The 26,665-nt window shown below is 44.5% G+C and overlaps 1 protein-coding gene across 8 annotated transcripts in view; it reads left to right on the forward strand.

Moving 5' to 3' along the window:
- The window catches only part of MRTFB (myocardin related transcription factor B), a 147,828-nt gene that overhangs the window by 18,258 nt on the left and 102,905 nt on the right, over positions 1–26,665 (forward strand). For 2 of the 8 annotated variants that reach the window (XM_084763517.1, XM_084763519.1), the window contains exons 3-4: positions 4,130–4,226; positions 15,992–16,083. The exons of 4 other annotated variants lie outside the window; for them this stretch is intronic. The gene's annotated coding sequence lies outside the window, so the exon portion shown is untranslated. The remainder of the gene's footprint in view (positions 1–4,129; positions 4,227–15,991; positions 16,084–26,665) is intronic. 2 more of the 8 variants (XM_084763520.1, XM_084763518.1) reach the window with 2 other exon arrangements.

The raw sequence follows: 26,665 nt of genomic DNA on the forward strand, positions 1-26,665 counted from the left end.
CCTATCTCAAAAGAGCAAAACCATGAGCTGGGGGGATTGCTCATCAGATAAAGTGTCTGCTGCATAGGCGTAAGTCCAGGAGTCAGGTCCCCAGGACCTATGTAAGGCTGGGCAGACTTGTTGGCCTCTCGTATCTGTGTACCCTGGGGGCACTAGCTGGCAAATGGTCGAGTGAGACTAGCTGATCAGGGAGCTCTGGGTTTTCATTGAGAGAATAAATAAATTGCTTCAGTAAAGTAAATGAGCACAACAGCAGATGTTAACTTTGGGCCTGCACACATGTACACATCTGTTATACTTGCATGCATGCATATACATACAAATGTGCATACACACATGCATGCACTACATACACAGGCAAAAAAAATTAAAGCATAAAGTTTCTCATATAGGTTAAGTAATCACACAGGAAATTCCTGTGTCAGGGTCTCAAACCTTTACATATAACATCACACTTTAAATTAGCTGTTGCACTGCAGTGGAAGACTATTGATTTGAGGAGACACATTTATCAGCTCCTGCAAAAAGTAACAAAAGTACACCTGACACAGTACAACTTGTGTTTTCTAAAGTAATAACTATTTTTTAAAAGATTTATTTATTATATATACAGTATTTTTTCTTCATGTATGTCTGCATGTCAGAAGAGGGCACCAGATCTCACTATAGGTGGTTGTGAGCCACCATGTGCTTGCTGGGGGTTGAACTCAGGACCTTTGGAAGAGCAGACAGTGCTCTTAATTCCTGAGGTGCCTCTGCAGCCCCATGATAACTATTTTCTAAGAAATAATTACTGTTGGTCTTTACTAACTAACTCTTCAAAAGTGGTGCCATTTACAAGAGAACATTTACAGCCCCAGTGCTATAGATGAATAAACAGCTCTCATCCAAACACGCCAGGCACAGGCTTTGCCGAGAAGAGCCTTGTTCGGCTTGTCAGGGCAGCTCCTCTGCTGAGTGTGTCTGTTACAGCGAGGCCACGCTCCACACATGCTTGACAGGCCTAAACTTCAGAATGCACTCAATTTCACTTTACCTGTATATGTCATTGTCATGTAGGTGATATTAAGAGGTGTGTGTGTGTGTGTGTGTGTGTGTGTGTGTGTGTGTGTGTGTGCGCATTCATATACCATGTTGTACATGTGGAGATCAGAGGACAACTTAGTGGAGTCTGTTCTCTCCTTGCGTCTTTACCTGCACTCTGGGAATTCACCCAGGTCATGTGCATTAGTCAGGGTTCTTCACCCGTGGCCCAGAGCAGAGCATGGATAATTACCTGTTATGTTATGTTTATTATATATAAGAATAATCAAGCCAGCTTCTGCTAAGATAGTAGCATTTGTCACACAGCTGAGAGACTGAGAACCTGGACATTTCTTGGTCCTTGCAGTGGGGCACCTCACACAGTCTGTACACACAGCTCACACAGTAGCTGTCTCTCCCTGGAGACGCTGACCACCCAGTAGCTAGCTGGTCAGTTCATAGGGCTGGATGCTCCCTAGAGCCCAGTTTGGTGCCCAGGATTGCTCCTGCTCCTCAGCCCACAATGGAAGTCTGAGAACTCAGGTTCTGATATTGTTGAAGGAAGCAGTAGCAGCAACAAAGCCCTCACTTTGGTAGCAAGAGGAGACCACAGGAGAAAGGGCCAGCCATTTCTCCTCTGTCATAATCTTGTCATCAGGGCTGCTGCTAGAATGTGCCAACAACAGCTGGGGTGGGTCGCCCACATCAATTAAAGTAATCAGGGCATTTCTTTAGGTGAGGCTCCCTACTCAGGTGACTCTAATTTGTGGCAAGTTGACATTAAAACTAACCACAGTCTCATACCCTGATTTTCTTTCCTAGGACAGAGCATAAATAATGGGAAGGTAGCAAGTCCAAATAATCTGTCCCTACTAAGATGCAGTCAGAAAGACTTGAGTGAAAAGCCATTGCAGTGCTCTTTGTTAACGTGCATGTAGATGTTAAGCTGAGCGGCTGCATGGGCCGTGATACAGTCCCTGCACTTGGGAGGTTGAGGAAGGGAAGGCAGGACTCGTACCTGGGTTTACATAAGATACAAAAATACGAAAGAGAAAAGACAGAGAGGAACGTTAGGCTATGTGCTGGCTAATCTTTCATCAACTTGACACACAAACTAGAGTTATCTGAGGGAAACTCAATTGAGAAAATACCTCCATGAAATCCAGTTTAATGATGAGTATGGGGAGAGCCCAGCCCGTTGTGGGTGGGGCCATGCCTGGGCTGGTGGTCCTGGGCTCTCTGTAAGAAAGCAAGCTGGGCAAGCCATGCTGAGCAAGCCAGTGAGCAGCGCCACGGCCTCTGCAACAGCTCCTGCTTCTGGGATCTTGCCCTGTTTGAGCTCCTGTCCTCCTGACTTCCTTTGGTGATGAACAGCAATGTGGAAATACAAGCCAAATAAACCCTTTCCTCCCCAAGCTGCTTTTTAGTCATGGTGTTTCATTGCAGCAATAGAAACCCTCACTAAGACAGGCTGCAGCACCCATATGAGGGAGGGAAGGAGGGTGCACACACAGCATTTAACAGCATCTCTCAAACACATCACCTGTAGGTGTTAGAGCTTTATTCATAACAGGCCATGTTCGCATGGTCTGGACTTTCCTCATGAGCAAGGGGCTACAGATGCTCTCAGGTTCTTCTTGCTCCTGCATTTCCATTTCAGTCTTCATCTCAGAGACAGCAGAAGTCCTAAAAGAGTGGGAATTGTGTGGCCTGCTAGTTCCTTTTCTGGGTGTGTTATCCACAGAGATCTCAGTCTGCAGCAGGTAAAGCAGGGCCGTCGTTCCTGGGCTCCAGGAGCACCACTGCAAAGCCGCTGTGCTGTGCTACATAGTGCAAGGGTGACCGAGAAAAAAATGCATCCTGCTGTAATTTCCTCAAATTATGTATTTATAAGCACTGACAAATCAGAATTGTCATAATTTAAAGCCACTTTAAACATGATAAAGAGTAACAGTACTGCTGATAAAGCCATTTCAATTATGTAAAATAAATATGGTGGGGGTGGAGGCCAGAGGATGGTGTCAGATGTCTTTCTGTGTTGCTTTCCACCTTATATTTTGAGACAGGGCCTTTCACCGATACTAGGGTTTGCTGATGTGGGCTAGATTGGCTGGCTGTAGAGTGTGATGCTATGCCCAGCTTTAAAAAATTATTTTATGCATATCTGTTTCTGCCTGATTGTGTGTTTGTGCACTATGTGAGTGTAGGACCCTGTGGAGACCAGAAGAGGGCGTCAGATCTCCTGGAAGTGGAGCTACAGTGGCTTGTGACCTAGATCTCTACAAAAGGGATGAGCTTTTAACCACTGGGTCATCTCTCCAGCTCCATGTTCAGCTGGGTTTTTGTTGGGGGCCAGTGGTACAGGGGGTGTTTGGGGTGCTGGGGATCAAAGTCAGGGCCTCATGGTTCTATAGCAAACACCTGGCTTTGCTTTGTAAATGAATAGTAGCTTAGGCTATATACTACAGAGGGTCAGGACACACGGAATGGGGTGCAGCTAACCCTGTTGTCATATCACTTCTCTTCCATGCTAAGACAGACCTCAGATTAAGGCAAATTAAAGAATATTGACCCCACTGTAGGTGCACATGGTGAGGTGAGTCTACATTCTCAGCAGGTGTAGTCACCTGGGAGTCACCTGGCCTGGGAGATTCCCTGTTACACAGCACAAGATGTCCTCTGAGTTGTTAGTAATTAGAAGTAGCTCTGTGTTGTGACGTGGTCACTGTCTGAATGTTTCCTAGCATAGTGAGGACGATGGGACGACTGTGTATGAAGTGCAAGTGATGAGTAACTGGAAGCAGATGTTGGGCCATGCCGTGGAACACTGTCTCCTTTCGAAGTAAAACATGGTATTAGGACTGTATTTGACAGCGGTGATGGCGTGAGGAAGCACAGTGCACTCTGGGCACTCACACCACTGTGACAGAAGTCAGGGCAACATAACAAATAACAGTCTAGATCTGTCAGATGTTGTGTGCAGTTCCTTTTTTTTTTTTATAATGTTTATTGTTGTTTTTGCTTTTTTACTGTTTTACTTAATATAAAATAATTTTCTTCTTTTTCTTTCTTTCTTTTTTTTTTTTTTCCTTTTTGGTTTTTCCAGACAGGCGTTGACTGTTCTGGGGTCACTTTGTAGACCAGGTTTGCTTCAAGCTCACAGCGATCTGCTTGCTTCTGCCTCCCGAGTGCTGGGATTAAAGGTGAGCGCCACCACTCCTGGTCCTCATTTTTATTTTTAAAATGAAACAGAAACTGAAGTTCTGGGTACTGTGGTTTCCTTGTCGTCTTTTGTTTGATGGGTGCCTCTGCTGTCTGAGCGGGGTGTTTACAGACTGTGCCCACAGAGCCTGTGCTGCAGACTGCCCTAGGTACAGGTTACAGCCTAGGGTGCGGTGCAGAGAAGCCTTCTGTAGGCAAAAGCCACTAAGAGCTTACTGTTCATAAAGTTGTTCCTTTGAAAACATAGAACATGGTATTCCAGACTCAAATGAGACTATCTAGAGAGGAGACCCTTTCCCAAGGGAAGCCGAAGCTCTGCCAGTAGCGCCTACCTATCTCCAGGAAGAGATTCTTAGTGACCCTGAGTCCATCGCTGGTCGATTCGTATAGAGAAAAGGCCCGAAACAGTATCACTTCAAGGAACAGAAGAGTAGGTTCCAAATGGATGCTTTTGGTCAGCAGGAAGATGTGTGTCTTCAGGGTTTTCCTGCTGAGTAAATAAAGCGCATCTGTCTTCTGTATGATACAATTCTCATACTTGGTCCATAGTATAGAATTCTCTAAAACCAGGAGCAAGGAATGTTCTTAAGCCCAGTGTGGTAGTGCACATCTGTAATGCACCTCAGCCAGGGATACAGAGCAAGAGCCTGTCTGAAACAAGAACACAACAAACATATCCCTGGAAAACAGAAATGAAAATCTACGGTATGGAATATTACCTTTGATATAGCCTCTAAGAATTTACTTGAAATTTTCAGTTGTTATTACTAGTTTCAAACCTTTGGCTCCAGTCCTTGTTAGCTTTCCACACCCTTTCCTTTCCTGTTCCAAGCAGGAAGGACGTCTTTGGAGCCAGCCAGCTGCGTTAGAGGAGCAGGTCTCCTGGGAGGCTGCAGTGCATTTCCTACGCCTTCCTTCACTGTGTGCTAGTACAACACTAAGTCCATCCAAGAGAAGACACAACAGCTTAGTAATGAGATCCTGGCCCTGCCACATGAAGTCCAGCCCTTGAACAGTGCCTGTGGCTGAGGCCATGCTCTCTGGATATTTACCTGAATTAATGAAGCACTTTAGGGCAGGTTGCAGTAGTAATGACTTCAGTATCTAGTGACAGAGAAATCAGTCATGGTTGAGCTAAACGTTCAGGCTTCCTTCAAAGCCAGTCAGCAGACTGCACGATCCAGGGAGACCAGTTAGTTCGCTTTCCCACCCAATAGTCATTTACTTTTACAGTTGTGTTTATGTAGAGTAAAGGTCAAAGGGAAACTGTATTGAAGACAGTAACATCAGCCCTTTGCTACAGCAAACGTTTCAGTGTGCTGTTGGAAAGAGCTGCAGAATTCAGGCATCTCACTCTCTTCCGTGTGTGTGTGTGTGTATGTGTGTGTGTGTGTGTGTGTGTGTGTGTGTGTGTGTGTGTGCGCGTGCGTGTTAATGTGTTGCTTTGGCTGGCCTGGAGCTTACTATGTAGACCAGGCTGTCCTGATGCATCTTCATTTTTAATGGTAATTGGTATGTGACAGGGTCTTGTGTATGCCAGGCAGTTGCTTACTCTTACGTTCTGACCAGCCATTGCATAAGAACTAGGTTGCTGCAGGTCGCAGCCAGTGCTTGCTAAGGCCAGACTTTTTTTTTTTTTCTTTTGGTCATTCTAATACAATAATCTTGCATTGTGGTTTTAATTTGAATTTTCTCAGTGGCTAAAGATTGAACATATTTTCTTGTGCTTGTCATTCTTTGACAAGTGTCAAATACTTTACATGTTTACTTATTGAGTTACTTATTGAGTTTTGAGAGTTGGTTGTTTTTCTTGGCTTTCTTGCCATTCTTTACAGGCTTTATTGATTTCCTCCAACTTTTTGTTTGCCTTTTCCTCAATTTCTTTAAGGGATTAAAAAAAATTTATTCTTGTTTTGTTGTATTTTTATTTGACACAGGATTTTTGTGTGTAGTTTTGACTCTCCTGGAACTCAGGCTGTATACCAGGCTGGCATCAAACTCACCTGAGATCCACCTACCTCTGTCTCTCTTGTGCTGGGACTATGGACTTGTGTTACCACTGCCTGGCTTTCATTTATTCTCCAAGGACCGCTATCTTCTTCATAAAGTTGGCTTTAATGTCATTTTCTTGTGCTTCAGCTGCATTGGAATATATTCAGGTCTTGCTTATTAAAGTAACTTTTACTTGCCTGATTCAATTGTCATTTTAGAGGCTTACTACATCTGTCTGCTAACCTAGGCCTAGTCATGGAAGTTTCCAGCCTCCATACAATCTAATCTAGGCCTAGAATGTTCTCAGCCTTCGAGACTTTATTTCTGAATAAGCTTTCTAGCTTTTTCTGAACTCTGGCTGGCTGGCTCAAGCTGCTCTCCAAGCTGACTGATTCCATCTGGCTTCTCTCAGCTCTGACTGAATTGCTTTGCTTGGCCTCATACTAACTTTGGCAATCTGTTCTAATCTTCTGGCTCCTTCTCATTCTCTGGTGCGTTCTGTCTTCACCTGTGTCTCTACCTTTTACCCCTCTCTTTCTCTACAACCTGTCTCTCGGTAGCTGTCCTGGTAAACCTGCCTCCTCCCTTCCTCCCTGTGTTTTCAGTCTCCTTTCCTTCCTCCTCCTTCTCCCCCTTCTCGGGTTGGGCATATCATATTCTGGCTCGTTCTGTCAAATCGTTCTCCGGTTTATAACTTTGTCCACCTCTCAACTAGACATCACTTTAAAACATGAGTGCTTCTTTCTACAAACTAACTTGACCTTCATTGTTGGGGATGAAAGGCGTGTGCTAAGGGTGTGTCCAGCCCAAGTAGGCATGTTGCTGACCCAACTTGCACCCAAATAATTGAGACTGGACTGTTTTCATTTTCTGCAAGCTTTATGGCACAACTGAGCAGTATTAATGTATTTTGATCCTCTAAGCTAGTCTGGCTTCCTTCCAATGTAAATCTCTGAGATACTTGCATTTTTCGCCACTGAGCCATTTTTGCAGGCCCCGATACTTACATTTTTATGGCTTTCTCTGCTCCAGCTGCTCTCTCCTCATTTCTCCCGGACTTCTACCTCTGTTTACTGGATGTCTATGTAATTTTAATAACTTCTCTTTTACTAAATTTTTCTCATTGTAAGGTTCTTGGGCTGGAGAGATGGCTGAAAGGTAAGAGCACTGCCTGCTCTTCCAAAGGTCTTGAGTTCAATTCCCAGCAGCCACATGGTGGCTCACAACCATCTATAATGAGATATGGTGCCCTCTTCTGGCATACAGGGGTTTGTGCAGGTGGAACACTCTACACATAATAAATAAATCTTTGAAAAAGAAAAGATTTTTTTAAATTTAAACTGTTCCCTCCCTAATACATAAAAAGGTTTTGAGGTTCAGAGAAGTCAAGACAGACAGCTGAGGTGTGTTGTGCTGTCTTATGGCTACTGTCCTTTGATTGCTGTGGTGGAGGAGTCCATAGTATTTATCTAGTGAGGAGCATATGATACAGCCTTTGGAGAAGGTCCAAGGTGCCTGGCCTTGTTGGTCTGGGGATTAACCTATTGCCAAACCCAAAGTGTTAGTTCTTTGAATTAATTTTACTCTGGGTACAGACCTTTCTCTTAGATACTGCATAATGAAAATTAGTTAGAATATGCCAAGAGTACTTCTACAGATAGCTAATGAATGTTTTCTGGGGTCTGAAAGGCAAAACTAGGTTTTATTTCAATTGAGACTGTTTGTAGTGGTCATGGCATGGTACGTTTGAGTAAGAATGGCCCCCATAGGCTTACATAGGCTGAGACTTCAGGGAGTAGAAGTGTTTGATAGTGCCCCCCCTTCTCTCTCTCTCTCTCTCTCTCTCTCTCTCTCTCTCTCTCTCTCTCGTTACTCTGCCATGTTTCCTGCCATGATAATAATGGACTAAACCTCTGAAACTGTAAGCCAGCCCCAGTTAAATACTTCCTTTATAAGAGTTGCCATAGTCATGGTGTCCCTAGTGCCTGGGATTACAGCTGTGAGACACACCTGGTGCTGTGGTGCCTGCCGAGTCTGACAAGGGCCCATTGTGTGCTGGGCAAATACTCTTCCTCTAAGTCACACCTCCAGCTCTCAAGCTCTTAGTTTTTTAAACTGTCAAGCAGCAATGGGAATGTGGTAAGTGGGTGGCTGGCAGCAGTGGAGGCAGCAGTGGAGGCAGCAGTGGCAGGCCCAGGACCCCAGCCTCCGGAGTCAGAAGCCCTGATTCTGAGCTCAGCTCAGCCCTTCTTTATGTAAGTGGAGATGGCTTCACTCTGCTCCTATTCTGTGTGGTTGCCACTCAGTGGATGGTAATTCTGTTTGGGGGCAGAATCATTTTCTCTATCAAAGACTTAAGGAAGTAGTCAAGGTTCATATGCAGATAAGACATTTCTTAGAATTTTTGTGTCTCAAAAGTGAATCCAGGTCACCCATTCTGTCTGCATTTAGAATTACAAGTGCATTTTAAAAAAAGATTTATTTATTTATTACATATACAATGTTCTGCACATGTACCTGCACACCAAAAGAGGGCACCATATCTCATGATAGATGGTTGTGAGCCACCATGTGGTTGCTGGGAATTGAACTCAGGACCTTTGGAGGAGCAGCAAGTGCTCCTAACCACTAAGCCATCTCTCCAGCCCTACAAGTGCATTTTTTAAAATTAAACAAATGCAACCAAATTTTCATGTATTTATAATTACCTTTCAAACAGGAAGGTCTTCAGTATTAACAGTCGCATCTCATTTGTTTGGTCTTGAACTTTCTTATGATGTATCTGATTGAATAGTATGTACTAGAATAAATGCTACTCTTTCCTATCCAATGATTGGAGTCTGTGTGTTTGCTGTGTGGCTCACTTCCCCATGTCTTGACAGGTATTTTAGAATGCAGCATTTCCTCTTGTGGGAGCTTCCTATTACTTTAGCTTTGAGGACAGGAGGTAGTGAATGCTGAGTGTCAGCTCTTCTCTCATAGTGTCCTCTCTCCTACTCTTCTTTGTCCTTTAAGCATCCTGTTCCTCAGGCCTAAGCCCCTTCCTTGCACCTGCCTGCTCTCAGAACGTATGCTCTCTTACACATCGTATGCACTGTACTGTAGTTGTCCGTCTTCTTGTCAGTCTTCCTAATAAATTACAGGGTAAGAATGAGTCTCATTCAGTTCATACCCACCACCCTTTTGTTTTTTAAACAAAATCCTAATCATTTGATTTTACCAATAAAGACTCCGGAGCCAGATGCTGAGGTGAACACCTACTAGCTCAGAGAGGTAGAGAAAGTATCCAGTTGACCGTCCTCCTCAGCCAACATCCCAGAAGGAAAAGAGTTCCTTCTTCTCCACACTGCCCTAAAACCCTTCCAACTGAATGTCCCTCCCTCTGCTTCCTGTGCATCCCTCTCTCCCTGTCCTCCAGACTTCCTCGCACTATAGTTTTTTGCCCATGTTCACTTCCTGTCAGCTGGTTGCTTGCTCCACTTCTTGACCTACGGTTGATTTTATTTGATGCCGTTTACAGAAAGCTCTTGGATTAAAGGTATATGCTAGGGCTGAGCCACACCACAACAAGAATGTTTTTCTAGTACGCAATCTCAGGATCCACAGAGTGATCAAATACCCTGCAGCACCACCCAGCAGACCTCTAGTGAAAGGTTCTCAGGCAAACGGTGCTGGGCAGGAAGAGTTAAGCTCAATGAATTGAGTTCAGACTGTGTCTCACCCTCTTCCTTTTCACTGTGTGGCTTTGAGGGTTCCCACATGGTGTTGAGTTTCTTTGTGGCATTGTTCTGCGCTGCTTCTTTTCAGCGCTTCAGTGGAGCTGTGCAACACATCTGTACATGCCCATTTCTGACATCTGTTTTTTGTTTTTTCCTCTTTTGTATTACACACGCTGACCAAATGGGTGCAGACACAGGCCACTTTTAGTATCCCATAAAGCCAGTCAAGCAAGTCTGCAATCAATAAACATTGTCATTGAAAGAGAAATGAAGAGCATAGTGGTTTAGAGACAATAACCTCCCGGAACTGCATGGAGTATGCCAGCCATGCCCTGCAATAGGCAGGGATTAAGGGACCCTGGGAGAACCTGGAAGCCAGGTCCGCTTTGGTTAGATAGGCAACTCAGCCACTTGTCCTGGGTCTGAATCCCAACAATTTTAATTTCAAAAAATTAAAAATTATAATAAAACTATTTTCCAAAGTAGGAGAGAAAGACTTGAGCGAAGGGCATGGAGGAAAGTGGGAAGGGTGGCTACCTAGGTCATTTAAGCCCTAAGAATGCAGCAAGGCCTTTGTGTAAACAAAAATTTTACCTGAGAGAGAGGATTAGAACACTAGCATAAAAGCCATACAGGGCGAAGAGATAAAAATATTTGAATTCCTTGTCAAAAACACAAGTTTTATTGTGTTTAATATAAAAGACTAATATTTAATTTCTTACAATGGTAAGATTTAAGAAAGGTTTATAAAACATGAGCTTTGAGAGCTTGGTGTAAGTTTTAGTTGAGACCACTTCTTGTAGGATTTAGCTCGTCATGAGCCCCCCACTTGTAATCCTCCTGTCTGTGGCGCTCTCTCTTGGCTCTGATGGCCCTTCACACTACAGGAGCTATGCAGGAGCTCGGCAGGGACTCAGGTGCGTTTGCCCCTCTGGCTGGAGCTTCAGGTGCCACAGTGTTGGCTGAGAGTCAGGAGTGAAAGGAGTAGATGGCTTTTTAAAATGAGAACTAATGTCCAGAAATTAAAAATATAATATCATAAGAGTCAGTAAGCACTCCCAACCAGTTTCAGAATGAAAAATTAGTCACAGGAGATTGCCAACTTCTGCAGTCACAGCTCTTAGGTGGCTGAGGCAAGAGGATTGTGAATTCCAAGCCAGCCTGGACCACATAGTGAGATTCCATCTCAAGAAATCAAATACCAAAAGAATAAAAACATGAGCTCCTTTCTTTCTTCGTGTTACAGTTGTTGAGTTAGCAGAGAGGTCTCCTTTGCCTGCACATGCATGCTTTCAATCAGTCCCGAGAGCTCTCTTCCTTGTCCCTCCCTGAGGGAACTTCTGGGGTTGTCTTCTACACATTCTCAGAGAGAAATGATGCTCACTTAAAATTAAATGCCATGATGTATGGTTTTGGTTTTTGTTGTTGTTGTTGTTTGTGTTTTTTTGCATGTTGGGATCTGAAATACAGTAGTAAGCAGTTAGATACACTGTCCTCAGAGAGACTTGAGTAGTGAGACACTCCCCTTTGTTTAATGGGTGTCCTAGTTAGCTTGTTTGAGGATGGAAATTTTATTGTTATTAATAAAGTTAGTTCTTAGAAGGTTGCTAGAGGAAGACAAATGCTGCATTCTGCCTCTTCACACTTAGGAACAAAAGCAAATGATTGTGAAGTATTTTAGTGAGTTGAATCTTAAGGTAGTGCTTGCCTTCCCCGCTATTATAAGGAATACTTTGCCAAGTTGCTATGGAAACAAATTTAATTTATTGAAAGTTATGATGTAGATTTTGATACTGATCTGAGAAGGATAGACACTGCATACCACGGCTCTAAATGCTACTCCAACAGCTACTTCAGTGACAGGCGTTGGCTGCATGTGCCGTGCCATCACAGTACAAGGAAGGTCTCTGGCCTCAAGAGTTCAGATTCTTCTGGGGTGGCAAGCAGGTAGGCGGGCAGGACAACAGGTACAGAGGCAGTGTGCTGGCCACTGGGGGACTGCTGTCAGAAAGTCAGAAATGCCACACTGGCGGGTGGAGTGAAGATGGTATTCCCACCAAGGAAGCTGCTCGAATGGGCTGAGAGAAGGAAGGTTCATCTAAATACATATTTGACAGCCTTAACCACACAGCTAAAAGATATTGGTGGGATCTTAAGTATCTGACTTCATGGACTGGCTCAGCTGCCGATGGCCACTTAAGCATGCACTTCAATTGTTTGACGTCTAAGCCTCCTAGGGCTGCTGTGTGGTTAAGAGACGCATTTCCCAAGCACCATGTGGACTGCCCGTTAGCGGCCATGGTTCTGTCGCTGCGCTCCATCTGTCCTGGAGGGTGTTTTTCTAATGAATTAGCTCGCCGTAGTACTACAACCAGTGTTAGAGATTGTTTACAGCTAGCTGTTGGATTCCTGCCTTGTGCTAAGTGTTGGACTGGGATTCAGTGAGGGCAGATATGCACAGCTTCTATCCTTGTTCAGCTTTCAGCCAAGTTGAAAATGAACATGAACAGACATGAGACAGTTTTGGATATCAGAGTGTGGTATGGCCATGCATGCAAGTGTGCAGTGTGCTGCTTGAGGAAACACACACATGTGGCTTGTGTACAATTTTGGAGGAAGCCTTGGCATGGTTGCCAGAGAGGGCCATTCACAAAAATGGTAGTATGAGGGGACAGGGGAACTCTTCCTGTATGGTGAGCCTGCCAGCTTGGGTGGACAGTTAAACTCATGGCATGTTGAAGGGTTGGTCATCCAAAGTCCACCACTGCAGAGGGCAGCTACATACCCGACAGAAAGGGTTCATCACAGCCTTTTCTGATAGTGGGTTTCATCAGAGTTGAGATGCTGAATAAGAGCTCAGTACAGTGATGATGATAGTCTACCAATGGCAGGCGTCATATTGCTCTCTAACACGTGTACCAGAAGCACGTGTCAGAGGCTAGAAGCACAGGTGAGAAGGCACAGCGTCCTTACCTCGGTGGCAGGAAGAAGGGCGGAGACAAGATTGTAGGACACACCAGGCAGGTGCTACAGAGCAGAGTACAGGGAGAGCCAGGGTCCTGAGGAGAGGGCACTCTGAGAGCTGCAGGAGACACTAGATGACCTGCTTGACTTCTCCCTGAATAAGCCTCCTGTCTTCTCCAGATACTGGCTACCATCACCTTCTTTACCTACCATCGCCTCTTCTGGGGCCTTTTCTGCCTAGGTAACAGTGATGGGCTCTGGTTCTCCCAGGTCTGGAGCATTCAGCCAGTTGAACTGCTTGCCTGGTGCTAGAGACAGTGGCAGAATAGGATTGGCGTGGCTTGAGCAGCGTCCAGGAGACTGCATGATTGACAGTTTTGCATGCATATTGATTTTTCCTAAACAGGCTTAGTTCTAGGAGTTCTCTGTCATACATAAGTATTTCATGTTTAGAGATGAACTTATGTTTAGAAAAGACTATAGTGAGAACTCAAGGTTGGATTTCATCGTAAGGTTAAGTTAGTTAACAACCCTTGACAGGATTTCTAAGTATGTGGTAGTGACATCCTGAAGCAATCAAGGATATTAGCACCAGTGGACAGACCAATTGTCTCCCTGGCCCTGCACTTGTTACCTGGAGTGAGGCCAGAGAGCTAGCTGCTCTGGAACCTGCTCACTGCTGGGGGAAGACATTTAAATCCTGTACCTCAAGGGTGCTGCCTATCTCTACTCGCATTCAGGACCCTGGCTGCATTTTATCTGTATTTTTAAAGAATCAATTGAATGTTACTGAAGCTAAAGTATAAAAAGCTGTATTCAACAACAACAACAAAAAAGCTGTGTTCGCCAGGGAATTTGGTCTATGTGTGTTGATCAAAGCAGTTTCATAACAATAGCAACAATACCAAACAAACCAACAAACAAACAAAAACCCTTGCTGTTACCTGCCCTACCAAGAATAGCAACTCAGTATTTGGGGACATTTAAAACCAAAAGTATAGCTAGGAGTGGTGGTGCACGCCTTTAACCCTAGCCCTTGGGAGGCAGAGGCTGGGGAAAAGGCCAGCTTGGTCTATAAAGCAAGATCTAAGATAGCCCGGGCTACACAGAGAAACCCTGTCTCAAAAAAACACCAACCCCTCCAAACAAACAAACAAACAAATAAGCCCAAACATATTAATGTTTTATTTCCAGGAAGAAGATGTGAGCCCCTCTAGATAGCAATCTAAAAATTGTATAGTCCATTTAAAGTTTCGTACTACATTTGCTTTATTAGTTTCTCTTTCTATTCCTAGCTTGATTTAAATATCAAAGTCATTAGAAGAAATCACTCTTTAAAAGTATGTGAAGCAGCTAATGGCTTATGTGTCTGTCATCATTGTTTCTTAGTATTCTGTTTTAAAACACAGAAAGTCTTTTATCCAGGAAGGTGAAAAGGCAGCTTGTTCTAGAGGAAACTGGTGAATGGTTCCTTCCTGCCCAACTGAACGCTTTTCCGTTCCTGTAAGTTCAAGAACACAGATTATGGGAGTGAAAACAAGCTGAACAGCCCTGCCATTTAGCCACAGAGAGGCCATCTTGACACTGCTGAGCAAACATGCACTCAGCTTAGGGGTTGGAGGCTCCGGGCATATGTGGTCGGAACATCAAATGTCAACATGAGTTGTATGAGGGAGTAAGGTAAGATGGGGAGAAACCCACCGTCAAGTCTGGTGTCTCAACTGGGTCCGTTCAGTTGCCATCACTGTGGGGTTGGCACTTTGAAAAACTGTTCATGGAAACAGAGTTGCCAAGTTGCTCAGAGGGATTCATATGTTTTCTAGTTCTTTTTCTTTAAATGTTTTTATTATGGTTCTTTGGATTAGCAAGAAAACAGCAAACCATTCTGCACAATTGTGCTGTAAAGGTATTGAGCACTGTGATGTGACTCAGTGAGCTGCTCGTAAGTCCAAGGATCTAATCTAGACCTGTCACTCTCAGCATCTGTTCTAGTGTGGCCTGCCTGCTGGGGCCTCTGGTCCCTCACACATGTCCTTGTGTGAGATGGCTGGGTTCTAGAAGAGACAATAATAAGAGTTTAGAAGGCATCTTGTTCAGTCTCTGTCACAGCTAGTTTTATGACAGGTGACAAATCACTCTGGGGCCTATGCTTCTGTTTATACTCAGGGGAGCTGAAACCTGCAACTTCACCCTTACAAGTCCTGTGACTTGGGGTCACATGTGGCTTTGTGCCTGCTCTGGGTGCAATTGGCATGTAGGCTTGCTGCCTCCATCAGAGCTGCTAGTCACTTGGTTTGCTGCTGTTGCGCGCTCCCTCCCTTCTCACTGTGCTGCATCTCAGCAGCTGTTGTGGTTTTCAGGGTGCACACATTATGCACCACCTGTCCCCTAGCACAGCACAGCACCGTTGTGCATCTCCTGGCCCTTCCTGCCTGATTCCAGCCCTTTCTATCCTCGGCTTTTCTATCCCATTCAGTTCCAGCCTCTTGGTCTTAGGCTGATGTCATCATGAACATTTCCTCACTCAAAACTCATCACTGTGCTCCGGCTTTCTAAGGTCTTCTATGAGCTCGGCCTGCCTGTCCATCCTGCTTCGTTTACTGTCCCCACATGTACTTTGCCTTGTCACCACAGTTACCATAAGCATCTTGTGTTTTCCCTTCTTTTTAATGTTTTCATTTTTATATGTGTATAGCATGATGTGATATGCTTGCTCGTGTGTGTGTGTGTGTGTGTGTGTGTGTGTGTGTGTGTGTACAGGCCAGAAGTTGACTTCAGGGGTCTTTAATCGGCCATTCTCCAGGATAGTTTTGAAACTGAAAATGGGCCTTCCAGTTCCAGTAAATTGGCTGGCTGGCCAGTGCACTCCTGGGGCCTGTCCTCAGCACCACAGTTAGAGATGTGTGTCAGCATGCCCAGCTTTTGTGTGGGTGCTGGGGAATCTGAATTCAAGTCCTTATGCCTTTATAACAAGCACTTCAACTACTGAAACATCTCTCAAATACTTTTTTTTCCTCCTCTTTCTTTCTTTTTGTAAAATAACTCTTCATGAAACCTTCAAATTAACGAAGATTCAAGAGTGGTATAGGATAGCCCTGAAGAAGGACCAAAGATGATGGAGGAGGTACCGTAGAAAGAAGCAAAGAGCACTGGGAGCTGAGAGGTAAGGGCAGGTAGATGTTAGCCACGTGGGATTTGAGTCATAGAGAGGAAGTTGTAAGATTCTGGATCACTCCAGATGTGTGTGCTTTCAGTAGGGTAGAAACCAAATTCATCAGCTCAGAAGGGTGAGGTATGGCACTAGGGGCATGAAAAAAGTGGAAAATCCCCATTTCCTATGGGAGCCTCACCTACAAGTGTATGTGAGCATTTCTTAGAAGGCATAGAGAATCAAAGCTGCACTTCATTGGCATGGATCTGCGGTGGAGTCATTAAAGTTTTCAGTTCAGTGTTTGCCTTGGTGGATCTGATAGGAGAAGCCAGAATCGGGCTTTGATGCTGCTGAAGTGGCTGCATCCTCTTTCTTACCACAGCAGGTTCTAGACGGGGTAAGGATGAGAGTGGAAGTGGAGAGCTGGTTAACTAAGAGAAAGGAGTTGCTAAGTCTTCAGAAAAGTTTTCTCTCTCCTTTCATTCTGACCCGCGTCCTCCCATATCTCTTTCCTTGACTCATAGTCACTGCGTGGCTGCGCCCACACTCTAGCTACCCTACCACATGCGTGTCAGGGCCTGCATCTGGATTCTGTTCTTCACACGCACTGCATATTGGGTCCGGTAGAGGGAGTAATGGGGTTACTGGAGAGGAGGAAAGGCAAGTAGACGCATCCCTTCTAGAGGGGAGCCGCAGATGGGAATACCCATGCGGTGACAGACAGCGTCTCCTTAGCTATCCAGGGCACTCCTTGTACATGGCTGCCTTCCCTGCTTACCCTTCAAGAGTACAGTTTCACTGACTTGTGTCCTTCTGCACTGTTGATTTTTTCCTGCTCAGGGTTGGACTTGGGTAGAATGTGGTTTAATCTATGCTGAGGTTCTGCTGGGCAGGTCCAAAGAAGCTATGACATTTGGGTGACCATTAACCAAAAGGACAGACCATATAAGGGACAGGGGGTCAAAGAAGTAATGGGATCTGAGGTGTGGGGGTCCCAAAAGGATTCGGAACTCAGACTCAGGCCCAGAGAAAAGGACTACAGTTGGGCCAGGCCATGGCCGGGGTTGGTTTGTGAATTTGGGGTGGTAAAAAGAATCCTTTTGTTGAGGGCTTATCCTTCAGTGAGTAATTGAGGGAGGGGAACAGGCTGCATGGGGGGTGTGGGGAGCAGGACAGTGGAGGTGATGATGTGAGGATGGAAGGCTCAAAGATGAGGGGTAGTGTTTTGGAAATGATTGTAAGCTGCGTTAGTGAACTGTGCTGAGGCTTGTCAAAAGGAAATGGCTATTACTTGGAGGGGCTGCAAGGGCTGCAGTGTCTTCAAGGACTCCTGGCCTGCTCTCACTGCACTGCAGCCTCTTACAGCAGTGTAGTTGCTTTGCAGAAGGAGTCCAGTGTCTGTGTTCTCATCTCTCACAGGTTGGTAGGGTTGGTCCCTCACCGCTACTGCTCCAGGCTGCTGCTTTGCCTGGACTGCAGCAGTGTCCCTGCCTCCGGGGTTTGCATGGAGCCCTGTAGTTTGCTCTTCTCCACACTCAGATCTCTGTGCAAGGGCTTCTTTGGGCAGAGCGGAGCTTGTCATTTACCAGGCACTCAGCCCCCAGTGAGGGCTCTGCTTTGCTTGTCTTGTTTTGTTTTTCCCTGAAGACCTCATCACTGTTTGAGAGCATACACTTTACTGAATTGCCAGTTCCTATAGTAAAGGAGGGCAGAGATTCCTCTCTTCATTTTTAATGGTGTATTTTCCCTGCACCTGTTACAGAACTTGGCGGGTCCCAGATGTCCGTAAACTGAGTGCAGAGTGAGCATAACCAGATGAGTGGGTTAGCGAACAGCCGTGGAAAGGATGCGCTCACCCGAGCCCTGTGGACCTGAGGATGGAGCAGGCATGGGACGGATTTTTCTTGATGGAGACTGAAGTGCAGAGGGTAGGAAGATTCCTGTAGTTGAGGAAGTCCATCTGCTGGAGTTGGATGATAAGGAATTCCCCCTTAGTGGCATGATGGCAGAAGACTCCAAAGAGCAGAGCTGGAAGTCAGGCCCAGGAACACGAGTCAGGTCATCAGTGGAGGGAGGTGATGGCTTCATAGAAGAGTGCTTGTGGGTGTCACTCTTAGCACACAGACACCCTACCCCCGAGCACCCCAGTGTATGTGTTTAGTTCCCTGTGAGCTCCTTTGACTTAGTAAGTCTCTTGTTTGTTTTGAAGAATAAGAATGACTGCAGCATAGAACTAAAGTGTGTTAAAGCTAGTTTTCAGTCTTTCTCTGACAGGGAGTGCCAAGGATCTGTCAGTACAGTAGTTGGTATGGCTTGCTGGTTCCTTTGGGGCTTTGGGGCAGAGTACCAGCATTTGTTTTTCAAACTGTCACAGGTTCAAAATCCAGAGTATGATTTATGCTTCCAGAGCTGTGGTTGGAAACTTGAACACTGCCAGAACCTTCCCATTGACATCTCAATAGCTCAAATTATACTTCTGGCAAATTTGTGGTCGCAAAATATCCTGCCAGACCATCCTGTGCTACAGCATGGCAGCACATTGTGATGACCTCACTTGCAGCTCAGGCTCTAGAGCTCTAGATACACAGGCCACAGCTGTTCCTCCTACCCCCTTGATGTACACATTAGGCATGCTTTGGGGGTACAGGAGCACTCTCCCCACAGCAGAATAAGATTTTAGCCTTTCATGTTCAAGTTCCTATTTGTATTGTGTTTTTAGGGGTGAACCATCTTCCAGAACCTCAGGAGAAACCAGTTTCAAACAGGATATCCTCTGGGTGGCAGCCCTCTCCTGCCCGCACTTGTGTCCTCCGTGGCTTCTGCACCCTCCCATCCTCAGCTTTCTGCAGTTACTTTTCACTCTGCTGCTTTGCTTGGGTCCAGTTTCTTTCTCTCTTTTGTGTTCCCTTGGGCTGAAAACTGCTAGTTACATTTTTAGCTCTCAGGTTCACCTTCTCAGGAGGGTTCTGTGAAGTCTCCCCGTGGCCTGTTACCCAGGCTTCCTCACTGCAGCTTACTACATAGTCTCCCCGTGGCCTGTTACCCAGGCTTCCTCACCGCAGCTTACTACACCTCTTATCATAGACCCCACACTCATGTGTCTCTATCACAGCAGCCTCCAGGAGACCAGCTTGGTTGTCTTACTAGTTACTGTGTTTTCAGCAGCTAAGATTAAAAAAAAGTAGTTGTCCACCTCCCCAAAAGCCCTTCCCAGACAGGGCCATGGGAGAGGCCTGTGTCCTTCCTCCGAAGCCATGGCCATAACCACTGACTCTGCCGCACACTTGACACAAGTACAGAAAGCATCTGCTCTCCCTGCTGACAACTGAGTCAGGTGAGTGATGTGTAAATAGTGGCTTGGAGAGTGATGTCACATCTCTTTCATCTTCCTGGCAGCAGCTGCATCCAGACTTAGCCCACTGAGCAGCCTCTGGTTACTGATTTACTTTCTCTGTCCTCTGAGCAGTTGGCCGAAAAGGAATTGAGAAGGAAAGAAGGAAACTTCTGTGCAAAGGGTTTTTATTGATGTTTCATTTTAGTTCTTTCCACAAATCATCTGAATCCCACGAGCCACTGGGATCCTATTGCCAAATTGCCGGGCCTTTAGGGAACAGTTCCATAGTTAGTCATGTGGCATCCACATGTGCTGAGGGGCTTCCCTGTTCGTGCCAACAGCAGTGAGCACACACGCCATCCCGCCTCCCGTATTCAATTCAGTTAATTAGAAGACATTCATCCTTGTATACCTCTACGATCTCCTTTACTAAAGCCTGCACCCAGTGCAGGTCAGAATACAGACTGTCTCCTGCCTTTCATTGGCATGCTTTTATTATCTGTATGAAGCAGCAAGGAATCTTGTTATGATTTTTCCTACATGCACATAAAAGATTTCAGCTTATTTGTTCCTCCTTTTCCACATACTTTCCCTTCTACTTTCATGTCTTTTCTTAAAACTCTCGATTCTGTGTGAGAGAGAAAACATGCAGTATTTATCTGAGTTAGTCTTACACAGTTTGAATTTTTAAATGATAATTGCTATTATTATTATTATTACTATTATTATTATTTTTTTAAATAGGCACTACCATGTAGTCTGGGGTGGTCTTGAACATTTTACCCTCTGGCATCAGCCTCTTAGATGCCGGAATTACAAATGTGAACAACTCCCTCGCTACTGTTTTAAGTTGTAAGGAGTTACTGTACTCCCCACTAAGTCTGGAGCAGAGCCCATAGCAACGCTGAGCAGTAAGCAGGGTCCATATAGACTGAAGGCAGGCAGGTTCTAATTCTACTGCCACGTGGTTCCGGTAAGTGTGGGCCCACATATGAATTGCAAAAAGTGTGTAGGTTTTATAGTTTGGAGGTGTGTGTGTGTGTGTGTGTGTGTGTGTGTGTGTGTGTGTGTGTATTTATGTGGCTCTAGAGAACCCTAATGCTTTTTCCCCCAAAAGTTTAACCTGTTTTTCAGTGTAAGTCTGATCTACCTATACTTTATTTTTGTGTGGGAGCATAAGATAGGGAGTAAATTTCCATGAACACATACTAGTGACATGAGTGAACATCACTGTTGCATAGCCCATCTTTCCCCCATGGATTGCTAGTACCACTTTGTCATTTTTGAATTGCTTAACATGCATGGCCTCTGTGTCAGTCTTGGTACTGTCTACACCTGCCATTGTCATGTGTATATATTCATGTGTATATATTATGGGAGGCCCTGCTGTGATGGGATTGGCACTGGGAAAGATGATGCACAGGGTAGACCTGTCCGTGTCACCCAGGGGCTCACTGGCTGCTGGTGGATGTCACAGTCAGGACTGAGGCTCTGACCTTTTAGACGCAGTCTTGGGGTCTGAGAGTCTTGAGATGCTACACTTCGCCCCTCCCTGTCCCTGTTACCAGTTTGTACCTACTATCTCTCTCAACTGGTCCCCTTTTAAACTCTGACCCTCCTAAAAAGCCACTTGCAGAGCTCTAGCGTGTGCTCCACCAGAAAGCCTGGAGCACCATCCTAAGCACGGCGGGGTATGTCTTCATGAAGGCTGCCTGTGTTCTTGCCGTTTTCTTCTCAGTTCATAGGGCCTTTCTTTCTTTCTTCCTATTTTTTTTTCTTCTTCTTCCTCTGTTTTTAAACTTTTTAACTTAAGTGTATTTTTCCTCATTACTTTGTACTAAATTGAATCAGAAAAATAATGCTATATTTAAGTTTCATTGTTCTATTGAAGAAAAGCTTTAGTTCATACTGTTTATTTAAGCTGCAGGGGTTTCTGTGAGCATGGAACACAACCTCTTTAGATGGCTAAAGCAAAGTGAGTTCCTTGATATATTCCACACAGAGCTGTCTGGTCTGGACTCTGAATAAGTGCGACCAAGTTGATGAGAAACAACTTGGAGAAAACTGGCTGCTGTAGAGGTTAGTAAGGCCTTATGAGCCCCTTGCTGCTTTTGTAGTGGTTGGAAGAGTATTAAATGAGATACCAAGTGAGGAGAAAAAAAAAACTAAAGTATTTTTTGAAAAGTTTTCTTTTCAAATTGAGAATGTCTTCCTATGCTTTGCAGGCTCTAGACACAGTGCTTAGTCACTGAAGGCCCAGCAACACTTGAAGCTGCAGAGCAGCCCAGCCTGTGCAGGGTCTCTGCCTCATGGTGTCTGCTGTGCTGACTGTCAGCCATGTGCGTCTGGAGCACTTCGAATGTGACAGCGCAGCTGCAGAGCTCCTTTGTCTTACTTCACTGTAATTAACTTATAGTTAAAGCCAAGTATGGCAGTGCACACCTCTAAACTAACCCGAGCACTCTGGAAGCTGAGGTAGAAGGATCTCTGTGAGTTCAAGGCTAGCCTGCTCTATGTAGTTCCAGGATAGCCAGGACTAAATAGGAATACCCTATCGATGATGATGATGATGATGATGATGATGATGATGATGATGATGATGATACAAAGGATGAGCATCAACTAAGATATCCCAGGACAGCTCAGCTCTCACTCCCAAGCCTGCCTCAGGGTACAGCTGCTTCTGCCCCTAACTTCCCTTCCTGCACCTTCTCTCTTTCTTTGGCTTGCAGTTTCATAGTCCACTCTGTTCATACACCATTGTTTTTCATAGTTATACATTGAGGCCACTTTTTAAAGTACATAAGGCCCAGTCTATTTCCTTTTGATCATTATGGTGTGATTTAAGTGGGATGAGTGCTTCAGTCTTTGTTTCTAACCATCTGGTAGTTTCTGCTTTTCTTTATTAATGACTTTAAGTAGTGTGTTCTCCTGCTTCGTGTTTTGCCTATGTTTGAGTGTCTTGCAGGTTGCATTTTGATAGCTGTTAGGATTTATGTGTAGTTACAAATGAAAATCCTCAGAATGTTTGCCTGTATTTGAGAACTGTGTTGCTGTTGACCAATGTCCCTAGCACTCTGACTTCGTCCAGTGTCCAAAAGAGGTGCTCAAGGATTACACCTGCTGTACATGCTTGCTGGTGGCCCCAGGCAGGGCCTCTGTGGCAAGGTGGGTAGGAAGGAAGAGCCAGGCTCAGTTCTGCTTCTCCTCTGGGAGGAGCCTGTGTCATCCTTAGTTCCACTGGAACTGAATCTGTCACATGCAGGTTCCATCTGGATTTTTTTTTTTTTTTTTTGGTTTTTCGAGACAGGGTCTCTCTGTGTAGCCTTGGCTGTCCTGGACTTGCTTTGTAGGTAGACCAGGCTGGCCTCAAACTCACAGCGATCTGCCTGCCTCTGCCTCGCGGGTGCTGGGATCAAAGGTGTGCACCACCATGCCCGGCCCATCTGGATTTAAAAGGAAGTGAAATTCTATCTTGTGGTTTAATGGCCATGTAGCCTGGCTAAGAGAACAGTCGTACTAGGCAAGGGTGCAATTAGGACGTACCCTGAGTGTAGGCATAGCTTGGAGACACCCCAGTTTTATCCAGTTAGTAATTTTTACACTATCCTATGTAATTTTTCCAAAAATATCCTGTTGCCACTCTTCTGATAAAGATGTTTTTGTTTGTTTTGTTTTGTTTTAATCATAAAATAACAAATTGTTCAGTGTATCTGGCTGCTATAGCAGGCCTTCATCCTCAGAGAATGACTTCTTCATAGCAGCTCATGGTCGGAGGCTGAGTATTCTGGGGTCATTTCCAAGTCATGCTTAAAGGTTTTTTTGTTTGGTTGGTTGATTGGTTGTTTTTTGGTTTAGGGTGTTGGGTTTTTTTTCCCTACGATTTTTGGGTTTTTGGGGGGTGGGGGGAGGGTTACTTGTGTTTTGTGTTGGTTTGGTTTGGTTGGTTTCTCTGTCTGCCTTGGCTGTCCTGGAACTCCCTTTGTAGACCAGGTTGGCCTCAAACTCACAGCGATCTACCTGCCTCTGCCTCCCAAGTGCTGGAATTAAAAGTGTGACTACCATGCATAAATTGTGATTAAAGGTTTTAAATTGTTAAGTGAAAAAATACTTTTCTTAAAGATTCCAATGTGTTTATAGGAAATAATTAAAATAATGTTGCTTGAAAAACAAAGGGTTTGCTAACACAGAAACCCAAGCAAGCTGTCTTTCCTTCTCCAGTGCAGAAATGGAAACTCTAAATAACTGTTTTCAGAGACTAAATTCTGAGTCCCAAGCTTCCCTGGCACCTTACAATAGTACAGAGCTAACAGTGTGATGAGGAGTAAGTACATGGAAAGAAGTTATTATACTGGTTGAAATAAAGATAAAAATATGGTGAAAAGCGAGGCCATGGAGATGAATGACTAGTTTTAAAAAGTAGCCTCAGGGATAATGCATTGTAAAAACTATACTTTTATTTTTTTAAAAAAAAACTTAGTTTAGCCATATTATGTTGCCAAATAGCTTGAAACCTAAATGCTTGTTATACCCTAAAGGTTGGAAATTTTGTGCAAAAAGGTAACTATAATTCCAGCTTCTGTTAGTTTTAGAACTAGCCTGTACTCCAGGGATGAACATAGTATTACTATTCTGTTGAGCAGACATAGAATCATACTGCCCTCTATATCTCTGTGCCCATAGATTACCACAGCTCCAGAGAAGGTGCTTAACACAGAGACTCACGGCCAATCAGAGTGCAGAAAATTAGTGTCTGTAGTGTACTCGGCCCCAGATGGGACATCTGTCTTACCCACCTACCCCAGGCTCAGGGGCCGTCTCAGAAGACGGAGTGGGAAGGCTGCAGAGGCCAGGAAGCACTGGATTGAAGTCTGTTCTGGACGTGACCGTTATACTCAGGAACCCAGCAGCTGTGCCTGCACAGGACCCACACAGGAGTAACCCAGGGAGCACTCCAGCATGGAGCGGGGAGGGGCTCAGAAGACTCCACCCCTAACCGGAGAGGAAGAATCAGTAGGCTCTTGGTAGATCAGCTGCTCTGGTGGGCCCACACATGGCGGTATGTAGGCCTTGGACCTGGTGTGTTATTTAAAAAAAAAAAAAAAAAAAAGATACAATGTTGGGAGGAAATGGAGACTTGGTAGATCTGGAGTTGGGGATAAATATGACCAAAGTACATTGTATGGCAGCCTCAAAGAATTAATAAAAATATTATGTGAAAATTGAGCTAGCCTAGTGTGTTCATATTAGAACCAGCCTGTAGTGTGCTTATTTTATGAAAATTTTAAAACCCTATTGTCATTATTCATCAGATTTTTTTGTGTCTATGTGTCAGAATAGTTGGTAGGAATAATGCCACCCCCCCAATTTGGAAGTTCGAAGTACAATTTAAGACAAGCTAGAAATGAAGTTTGACATGTAGTTTGAAACTTTAAAAAATAATTACTGTACTTTTAGTGTTATTTCACATAATAGATGCCAAAAAACCAGGAATGTGGCAGACAAAATAATAACACTAATTGCTCACATTACTGATGTGAATTGATTTATTCAGCTCTCTGCTGTACACCACAAATCTGTTACTGTTTCTTCATGCTGTCAAAGTCAGCACCCTGTGGACCTCACTTTTAACTACCTCCTGTGGCTCTGCAGGTACCAGTCCGTTTGGAAGGGCTCAGGGCTGGAGTGAGATGCATCCTGGCCTGCCTTGTGCAGACTTTCACCACTCTCCCTGTCTCAGTGGAAGGCCTTTGAGTGTGGCCCCCTTGGCTGACTGTAATATAGATAGACTCAGTTGTGCTTCGTCTTCTCTCAGCACTCTCTTACAGCCTAGCACCAGTCCATTTGTGTAACATTTATTTTTTGTTGTCATTATTGTTGTGGAAAATGCTGCCATATCATTTATATGCCATAATAGTCACTCATTTAAAATGTAAAATTAGATTGTTTTTTGGAATTTTATGGCCACTACTGTGGTATAATTCACATCATTTCTTTTCTTTTCTTTTCTTTTTTTCTTTTTCAACACAAGAGTTTTTCTCTGTAGCCTTGGCTGTCCTGGACTTCCTTTGTAGACCAGGCTGGCCTCGAACTCACAGTCATCCACCTGCTTCTGCCTCCTGCATGCTGGGATTAAAGGCGTGTGCCACCATACCCGGCTTCATATCATTTTCAATAAAACAGAAGCCCCAAATTGTGCATGTGTACAATCAGCCTCTTTCTGGACCCTAGCTCTAAAAGCCACCACCTTAATTTGCCTCTGCAGACTGACTTGGGAGGCTACATATGAACGGAACCACGCAGGGTGCATTGTTTGGCCATGGCTTCTTTCGCTTGCACAGCGTTACTCAGTTTTGTCCTTTCCATGTGTCAAGGTTGCTTCCTTTGTTGTGGACAGTTCTCTTGTGCAGATAACCTAGGAGTAGAATTGCAGTGTCTCATGGCCAAAATCATGCTTAGTATTTCAAGGACAAAGTAACTATAGCAGTTTGCACATTGCTAGCTCTGGGTGGGCTTCCTGTTTCTCTCCTCGTTCCCAGCATTTGCGTCTGTGAGCTTACTATTCTATTAGTATTAGTATTAGTATTAGTATTAGTCTTCTATTAGTCACTATTCTATTAGTAGTTCTGCCAGTAAGAAGTGTGCCCTACTGTGGGTTTGGCTGCATTTCCCCTAACGACTGGTGCTTGCCAGAGGTATGCGTGTCTTCCTCAGAGAAGTGTTTCTCCAATCTTCGTGCAGCGTCCTGTTGAACTGCAGGAGCTCTCTGTACTCTGCTGCAGTCTCTACGCAGATCTATGACTTTCACAGTACTGTGGAATACCTGTTTCCCCCTAAGATTTAATAGTTTTCTTTGGAATAAACATTTCTGTTTGTTGTCTGCTGTTTGTCAATTTCTAGGGTTTTGAAATCATCATTTTCAATACTTTTATGCCTCTTTCAGGAGAAGGCCAATGCTGCTCTGAAAGTCCCCTTTCCATTGCATTTTAAACAGATTCCTAGAGCATAAAGTGACAGGTCAAAGGATTGACACATTATAATTTTCATAGGTATTAGCAATTATTTTTCAGAAAAACTGTGACAGTTTATACTCAGGTTGTACAAGAGTGGCTCAGGCTTGCCAGTGGCATGTGTTACCTACTCTTGGCATTTGGCTCATGCATATATAATTTAAAACAAAAATCTCATAGTAGTAATATTTTATTTATTTTCTTACATATTACTGATGCTGGGATTGAAGCCAGGGTTTTACAAAAGCTA

The sequence above is a fragment of the Acomys minous genome (genome assembly GCF_964271855.1).
Source record: "Acomys minous genome assembly, chromosome: 16".
Classification (NCBI taxonomy): Eukaryota; Metazoa; Chordata; class Mammalia; order Rodentia; family Muridae; genus Acomys; species Acomys minous.